The sequence below is a fragment of the Sander lucioperca genome, unplaced genomic scaffold (genome assembly GCF_008315115.2).
Source record: "Sander lucioperca isolate FBNREF2018 unplaced genomic scaffold, SLUC_FBN_1.2 Unpl_75, whole genome shotgun sequence".
Taxonomy (NCBI): Eukaryota; Metazoa; Chordata; class Actinopteri; order Perciformes; family Percidae; genus Sander; species Sander lucioperca.
This window is the reverse complement of record NW_023396415.1, coordinates 10,001-19,193: the sequence shown is the minus strand read 5'-3', so window position 1 is coordinate 19,193 and position 9,193 is coordinate 10,001. Positions and strand designations below refer to the sequence as shown.

At 40.3% G+C, this 9,193-nt stretch overlaps 1 long non-coding RNA gene and 1 pseudogene across 1 annotated transcript; one reads left to right on the top strand and one right to left on the bottom strand.

The window, feature by feature from the left end:
* Window positions 1–1,353: 1,353 nt before the first annotated feature.
* On the top strand, window positions 1,354–4,081 carry LOC116051065 (annotated as a pseudogene).
* Window positions 4,082–5,784: 1,703 nt separating this feature from the next.
* Window positions 5,785–8,558, bottom strand: LOC118494588. The gene is made up of 3 exons (XR_004896686.1): window positions 8,538–8,558; window positions 7,406–7,490; window positions 5,785–5,938 (listed from the first exon to the last, which is right to left on the bottom strand). It is a non-coding gene; the product is annotated as an uncharacterized LOC118494588 (long non-coding RNA).
* Window positions 8,559–9,193: the final 635 nt, after the last annotated feature.

Sequence of the window (9,193 nt, the reverse complement as noted above, 5' to 3'; positions counted from 1 at the left end):
CCATCTTAGTCATTAGTAACGTGGTGAGATTACATTTTGCTACCTTGTCGTGATGGGGAGGCTTGTGTGCCTCCGTGACCCTGAAGACTATACCGGCGGGGGTTATACCCCTGGCAGGTACTACCAAGCCAGGCAGTTTTCAGGTTAGAGGCCAGTCTTCATAAAAGCACTGCATTGCCACCCCATTGGCAGCAGAGTATGCTGAGTTGTGATCGAAGGACGGGCCGAGGTATTCGTCATACATCGGAAGGGTTTTTCTGCCATTGCAAATTAGAATTCAATAAGTGTGGAGCTCATGGGCATATTCAAATTATTCAAAAGAAACTTGTAATACACAAAAGTACTTTTCATGTATACTTTTTACCAGGTAAAATTTTATTGTGGAGTAGTAAGGATAAGCCCATTTGGCGTTGATTTTGGGCATATTTGACAGTGTATAGCTCATTGCATATTAAATTATTTCAAAGAAACTTGTAATACAAACATTTTACTTTTCATGGTACTTTCATTGTGTAAGTTTTATTTGATAGGAGTAAGGAAAAATAGCCCCATTGGGGGTATTGTTGTCTGGCTACTGGCACACATCCGATCGATGAGAATTAACATACTTTCTCAACTAGGATTTTTAGGATTTAGTATGTTGTTGGACACTCAGTAGATGATCTAAGCTGCAAAAAATCTTTACAATAGTCTGTCTCATAAACGCTACTTTGCCTGGACTATTGTGCCAGTAAGAAGCTGGTCATGGCCGCTGTGCCACTGGTCACGACCAGTGTCTTTAGCGCCCCTAGTGGTTGTGACCACTGGGTCGTGCCAGAGACCAGCTGGTCTGACCACACGGATCTTCATAATCAATAATAAAACAATAATAATCATAATATATCTGATATAGTGTATTTATAGACAAAAGATTATGATGTCTGCATTTATGCAGCTAACAGTGCTGCCAAAACGACAGGAAAGGGAGAAAATACTAAAGCCGCATCACAGACCACAGGGCAGACCACTGATGAGCTGGTCGCGACCAGGTCTCTAGCGCCCTAGTGGCAGTAACACTGGTCCCTGCCAGAGACCATGGTCCCGGGACAGACCACGGAAATCGGATACAACCCCAATTTTTTCAACATTTTGTTTTCTTAAATGCTATAAATTTGAATTAAACACCACATTTTGTTAAAGTAGTGAACTGAGCGTGTATGGAACATCCAGGTTGTTTTTCTTCGACAATCTGTTTGAAAGAAACATTAGAAACTTTGTAAATGGGTGAAATTTGACCGAGGACAACAGGAAGGTTAAGAAAGTGATAAGAAGATCAGTGACAAGCTCTTTTTTGTTATCCAACAGAGTATTGATCTGATCATGGCTGTGACCAACCAACCAGGCAGCTATGCCCCTCGGACTTCCAGACAGGCCTGTTTGATGTCTGCAAGGACTGTGGAACTTGTGAGTAGTACTCCATCCTTCTGGTAAATCTGATTTAAATATGCACACAGTTAAGACATGAAAGATGTATTGTATATGTTGTATTTTTCTCAATACAGCTGCTATGGTGTGCTCTGCTACTGGTGCATCGGCTGGAGCATCGCCAGCAACAGAACGAGTTCTGCCTGTGTGGTCATAGTACGGCGATCCGCAGCGTCTACAGGACCAAATACAACATCAGAGTAATGTCGAGGATACTAAAAGAGCTGCGACGACTATACGACCGTCAATTTGGACAATGTCGGAACGCAACGTTATGTCCTGCTACACGAGTGACCGGATAGACTCTACCCTGAGTGTGGTTAAACACTGGTAGGCGGGTACTACTCGCGAACAAGAGCAGAGGTTTAAGAGAGGCGTGGCCCCACGTCACATGTTTTCACCGTGTTAGACAAGTCTCAGATCCGTTAGCTGAAGAAAGTAACCATCTGGTCTAATGTGCCAATGGTAACACTTGCATACGTCACAGTTGCGTGATATAAGTGCAAAACATTTGACTCGAGTGCATTGAGGACACCTTCATACTTCATAGTTTGTAGAGCCTGAAAGAGGTCGCGATGTAAGATACGTATCACATATAGGAAAGAGCAAAGACAAGCGTCCAAACAAATAAGTGAGTTGGTGTTTAGCCAGACATATGACGAGCTTACAGGAGAAGGATGGATTGAATGTAGCTATGTTGTGCATGCTGATGTTGATCGAGTCATCGAGTAAACGGGGCTCTACGCGATGGTGAGCGTATGGTTAGGCTGACAGCATTTGGCGGCTCACATATACCAGCAACGTCTCCTCACCTTACTAAATCCCCGCTAGCTGCCTGTCCTCTGAACACACTGTAAACATGGTCTCTGTAGACAGCCAGGCTCCACAACGGCACTAATGGCGTTTCACAATACCTCATTTGGTCCGGGCTTTCGGACTTTCAGTTTGATCCGAACCAAAGTACAGGGTGAAACCTCCCCGGACCACGGTCCGGATCAAAAGACCAATTTAGTCCGATAAAAGAGGTGTCTCGGTCGGACCAAACTGAAACCATGGTCCGGTTTCGTTTATAGTGTGACAGCATTTTTTGGATGGTTTCGGCACTTTCGGACACAATACAAGAACGTCTGGCAGGCTCCCTCCTTCTGTTACCGGGGAAGCTCCTTTAGGAATAGCTCGGTGCTTATGTGTACATGAGAGAGTACGGTGAATCGGCTCAGAGCAGACAGCTGCGCTATCAGAGCAGAATACATCAGCAGTTTACTTGTTAAGTGGTAGTAATGTACAGTGTAGGTTTCCCGTGTGTCTCTGAATAAATGCTCCAGGAAGAAAGTTTCCGTGTCTTGCTTCTCAACATGACAACAAACAAAAGAGCCGCGGCCGAAGGGGAGAGCAGCAGTCAGCTGAAAAACCTCCGACACAGAGAGAGATACTAGAGGACGGGAAGCCCATCTACAAACCAATCATTATAATATCTGGAGACGCAGCTCACATATGTGATGACGGCAGGACGTAGTTTTGTCACGTTTAGATCTTTAGTGCGCTTGCATAACTGCAGTGTGAAACCAAAACTACCGGATCAAATGTATCACATGTACCAAAAACATGAACCTTGTCCGACCTGGCTCGGACTTCATGTGTGAAAACGCCCTAAAACTAACTGCGCCAACCTGCACCACCAACAGTCTTCCAGTGTTACAGCCAATAACCGACAAGAAGGATTTGGGGTGGGAGTTGGGGGGGTTAGTGCGCGGCAGCACGGAAGGAGGGAGAGGGGACGGGATGAGGAGGAGGGGAGGGGCGAGCTAGCCTCGTTTTGTTTGAAAATACTTTGAACGTCAACAAGAAGTGCCGTCACCCAACATCGCTTAGAGCACCTTTAAAGCACCATTGTGTGAAAGTTCTGCTCGGCTTACTTGCCAAGCTAGATTCTTCTCACGTCTCCTTTTGAGGGGCCCCAACCCCCAGGTTGAAAACCACAGCTGTGATACTGTTAAATGTCACTGTACTGTGTGTGTGAAGCTCACCCCCATCCAATAGAAATCTACTACTACTAATCTACTAATACTAATATTTGTGCTTCCAGGGGTCAGTGTGTAATGACTTTATGCTGGACGTCTGCTGTCCATGCTGTACCATCTACCAACTGAAGACAGATATCGACCGCAGGAAGGAGCAAGGCATTTTCTGAAGCGTCTGTCTAACGGCTCCAAACATCAACACTTATTAGACATTCCTCACACATAACACGTCATAATATCTTGTGTTTGTGAGCGGTTTGAAATGATCCAGACCATTCTCGCTAAAGATGTTTATGAAGTGGCATACAGCGTCATTTAACTTTAGCAGAGTTGTAAATTGACTATCCTTTGTCTTTTTTCTTTTTTTCTATCAGCTACAATCCTCTGAGGGAAATGACGTTCATCTCTTCCAGTCTTTTAAACATTAGTCAGCTGCCCGGGACACAACCTGGGAGTAGAAAACAGCGTCATGATTTATGGTTACAGTTATAAAATAATGTTTTAAAAGTTTTATCTGTGCTGTCCTTTGCAGTTGACAGGATGTGGATTCCGTGTGTTTAAAGGTGTTCTTTAAATAAATAAATAATTGAATTAGTCCCTTGTTTTTTTTCCTGCTTGGATATTGCACAACAGTCTGGCATTATCTATTGCTGTTTGAGGGTGTTAGTTTCTTGTTTGAGCTGTGAGAATATCTTTTCATAGCCAAAATTTATTTGAATTGCAAAACTGACCCTCAGCTGTATTTTGTTTAGTGCTGATAAGCAAATGTTAGCATGTATGCCAAACACTTTTTTCCTGATACATATCAGTTCTTTACGGTTGTCCGGTGAAGTCCTAAAAGGGAGTTTTTCCTCACCACTGTCGCACTAAATGCTTGCTCTTGGGAGAATTACTGGAATTGTTGGGTCTCTGTAAAGTATAGAGTGTGGTCTAGACCTACTCTATCTGTAAAGTGTCTTGAGATAACTCTTGTTATGATTTGATACTATAAATAAAATTGAATTGAATTGAGCATGTTACCATTGTTGGCACACCATCATGGAAACAAGTCATAAATAAGTTATCAAGTAGCACACCTGTGCTTTCTAGTTACAAGTCTGAAGTAAGAATTATGGCATGGAGGCATACGCTACCAGGTATCAGGTAGTGGCTACAATAACAATACTTACAGCATGATAAAGTCATTGTTGGTTTTGGTGTCTTCAAGGAAGTTGTTAGTAAAGGTATTAAACAACTCTAGCCCCATTATTTACAGCTGTGATATACGATATTAAATGTGTATTGTTAAACAAAATTGCACATGTAAGTTTTGATTTAAGAACAATGTTTTGGATCATAATAATGGATGATGAAAGGGTGCACCTACTGTATAGGAAAATAGGATTGAAATGTTTGGTGAGGAATTTCCCACACAATTAATAAGAGTCCAAAATGCACAATTATTTTCTCACAGGTCAACCAAACAAAAATATGGTAGTTAAAAGAGGACCTCGCTTGTGGCCGGTTAGCTCAGTTGGTAGAGCGGGTGCACATATGCAGAGGTTTATTCCTCGTCGCAAAAGGTGCATGTCTTCCCCCTCTCTCTCCCCTTTCATATCTCAGCATTCCTCTCTATTAAAAGGCAGAAATGCCCAAAAAAAGAAAAAGCTCCTGGAAACTCAGAAAGCGGATTTCATGACTTTCTCGTAAATGCTGATTTAAAATGTATAACATCAAATGAATTATTTCTAAAGCACAAAAACTGAAATGACACGACCATGATGTTGAACAATTTCTCTCCGCTTTGAATTAATTCTCGTTGCTGAAATTCCATGTGTGGACCAAGAAAGTTTTACATGACGCCATAAATCAACTTGACAGACATTGCTGTGTCATTATGTTTAGTTAAACACAGAACAATGTGTTGGAACGCAAAATAAGCTTCAAGACACCAGTTGTTCCCCCGCATGTTCACTTCTTTTTGACCCTATTACATGTCAACTATCTGAATTAAATCACATCCGAATGTTTAACATAACAAGTAAATAATATAAAGCCACACCTAAACGTTACATTGTAATCCCCCTGTGATACATCTATGTCAGATACAGATCGGAAATATTGAGAAACATCAAACTTGTTTCAGTTGTGGGCAAAAGTAATAAAACAAGTGTTCTCTGAAAATTCAAACAAGTGATGGTGATACCAGAGGCTTCTCCTTGGACTCTTCCATTACTGGGACTGAAGTGGTGACGTTTTGAGCAGGGAGACATCACTTTAGGACAGGCTGAGGAGAGAACAGTTTAGGGGATTTTTTTTCTTCTGGAGGGGTGGGGATGTTTACTGGGTCATCTGGGTTTCCATAGCCTGTGCCGCCCACTCTGGAGCAGCCGAACGGATCTTTTCTAGGAGGTTGTTGACTTGGAAACACAGAGACTGGATCTGTTTGTCCCAGGTAGGAAGGGCTTCACGGGCTGCCAGAGATAAAAAAGGGAAGAAAAATCAAACATTTGCATTTTATGACATGTGAACAACAAATGTAGGCCTACTTGTTCAAACTCTATGTGTGACTTTTAATGCCCCGGTCTATCACAGCTCTGCCCAGTTCCATAAGCGAGAAGTTGCTTTATGCCGTTTGTTGTCATTCCAGTATGAAGAGGCAGCCCCCTACTGGACGCAGATTGTTGGTTAGTTAGTTATTAGTTAGTTATTGATTCAGTATCACAATATAAAAGACAAATGATATAACTTTACATGATCAAAGGAAAAAATATTCTATGAACAATTCTGTCAATGCATAATAAAAATGCCCCAACAATATGGCCATGTTTCTGCATGTTCAGGCAAGTATGCATCATAACGACTAGACTGTCTTGTCTGTGCTTAGAAACAGTGAAGTAGGATTAGGGCTGCAACTGACGATTACTGTCATTGTTGATTAATCTGTTGATTATTGTTTCGATTCATCGATTAGCTCATTGGTCTATAAAATTTCAGAAAATGGTATGTGGATCAGTGTTTCCAAAAGCCCAAGACGACGTCCTCAAATGTCTTGTTTTCTCCACAACTCAAAGATCTTTAGTTTACTGTCACAGAGGAGAGAAGAAACTAGAACATATTCACATTTATAAGCAGGAATCAGAGAATTTTTACTTTTTCCTTTCATTAAAAAAAGGACTCAAACTGATTAATCGAATATTAAAATAGTCTGCAATTGTGTGGCCGGGTTGATGAGGAGGAAGGGAGTTCAACAGCAGGGTAAAGTCACTACAGAATCCTACTTTTGTTCCGTTTTGAAGTGAGGAACGTACGTCCCTCCAGTGGTGTGGTGTTTACTCGTTATCAAGCTGACTAGCATGACAAGCTAGCGTTAGCTCGTTAATAACAGTAGTAAAGCAGGACTAAAGACACATTTTTATTCACTTGCCTTTTTTGGCCAATTCATTTTTCAATCTATTGTCATGTATATATTCTGTGCTTTGTCCCATATCAGTTATTGTTGACAAATATATTTGTGTGTGTTGTACTTTTTAATTTCATTTTAAAGTTCTTTTAGCACTTGGTCATCTTAAGCTGTGTTTAAATGTGGTGTACAAATGAACTTAACTCGCACTTACTACAATGATGGTAATAATTTAATGAATAAGCTTCAAGTGAAGCTTCAGAGTATCTATCACAATGCTGATATCTGTCAGTGCCCACAAGTACCTTCAACTTTGTTTTTACAATCGGACAATGTGCCTAAATGCTACAATAGTCTTTTCAATTACTTTTTGTTTCGGTTTCCAAAATGACAGTGTCAGCCATTAGCATTAAAACATTAAGAGTTTATTCTTGTTTAAGCATTTTGCAATTTCCCATCATGGGCAATATGTGTTTGCATTCGTGTTGTGTGGAAGTTCTATCTATCAAATGTGAAAACACGCTGGCTGTCAACTCACTCTCAAAGTGTACAATGCTGTCTATCTGGTCGATGAAGCCATTCATGCGTCCTTCAGTGATCATCTGGGAAGCGATTTTCTCAGCCTAAAAGACAAACAGAGGAGGCAAAACATCTCAACATCAGATTACACAGCTACGCAAATATGTGTGAGGTAAAAATGATATTTAATACAAGCACAACATTTTATTTTTTCTTCTAACAAATTTCCCCACAGAGCTTTGAGCCTTCTTTTTAAACAGTGGCTTTTGAAATGCATACATTCTCTAGAAATTTAGCGAGATTTGTGTAGTAAGTAGTAAGTAAGTAAGTAAATATTTCATTATATATGTTTTTTGGTTAAAAATGTTATGCAATGTGTCTGAATGCATCACAAACAAATACATAGATTATGATAATGTTCACGCAACTGAAACTAATTCCTCGAGCAAAAGCCAAATTGAGTACAGACTTCAATACAATTATTAAATATTAAACTGAGAAAAGGTATATTAAATACATTTTCCATTTACACACAGTGAAGTTATTTCAAAGAGATTGTTTGAAGATAAGGCTGTAAACAAAAAACACACGAAATGTGAATGAAAGAGAGAATTGGCATCAGCTGTGTGCTTGGTCATCAGCTGTGTGCTTGGTCATCAGCTGTGTGCTTGGCCATCAAGTGGTATTTCAGACTGGACGTGCTGCGATGATAGCTCAGTTCACAACGACAAAACACACAGGTCACTTTGGTCTTGTCAATGGAACCATTTGGCAACTTTTTAAAAGTAAACTTTCCATTCAGCCTACTACTCTTGGCCGGCTCCCAAGCCCAAACAAGTGTGTGCGGCGTGCCTGTTGTTGTGTTTCCGGTCTAGCTAGATCCGGTGTGGTGTTGTAGTTTTTCTAACGTTACTAGTTTTAGCAACAGCATGTGAAAAAACTACAAAGTTTGCTGTGCCAAAAAGAACGTTAATCTTGCGATAAAAAAGTGACGCCGTTAATATATAATATCATAATAACACGTTTAACTGACAGCACTAATACTAAATACATTTTCCATTTACACACAGTGAAGTTATTTCATAGAGATTGCTTGCAGATAAGGCTGTAAACGAAAAACACACAAAATGTGAATGAAAGCGATGTGTCACCTTTGCTGGGGGGATTTTCATTTGCTCGGTCAAGGATGCTGGAACCTGCAAGAGAGAGAACACACAACTTAAATGACATTCCACTTTATTATTTTTTGACAGATTTAAGTCATTAAAATACGTGCCTCAATACTTCATAACATATAACATACCACATCCTCAGCATTCAAGGTAGAGCTGGGCAATCGATATTATATCAATACCGTGATATGAGACTAGATATCGTCTTAGATTTTGGATATCGTAATATCGTAATATGGCATAAGTGTTGTATTATCCTGGTTTTAAAGGCTGCATTACAGTAAAGTGATGTAATGCTCTGAACCTACCAGACTGATGTAACTGTTCTATTATTTGCCTTTCACCCACTTAGTCATTATATCCACATTACTGATGATTATTTATCACAAATCTTATTGTATAAATATTTTGTGAAAGCACCAATAGTCAACACTACAATATCGTTGCGGTATCGATATTGAGGTATTTGGTCAAAAATATCGTGATATTTGATTTTCTCCATATCGCCCAGCCCTCAAGGCATAAAACATGACACAAAAAATGAACTTCCAAAAGCGCAATCTGTGCACAATTACAGCTGCAATAAAACCAGAAACATGGGCCTTCATTCACTGACAGCATATGCCTCTACAATA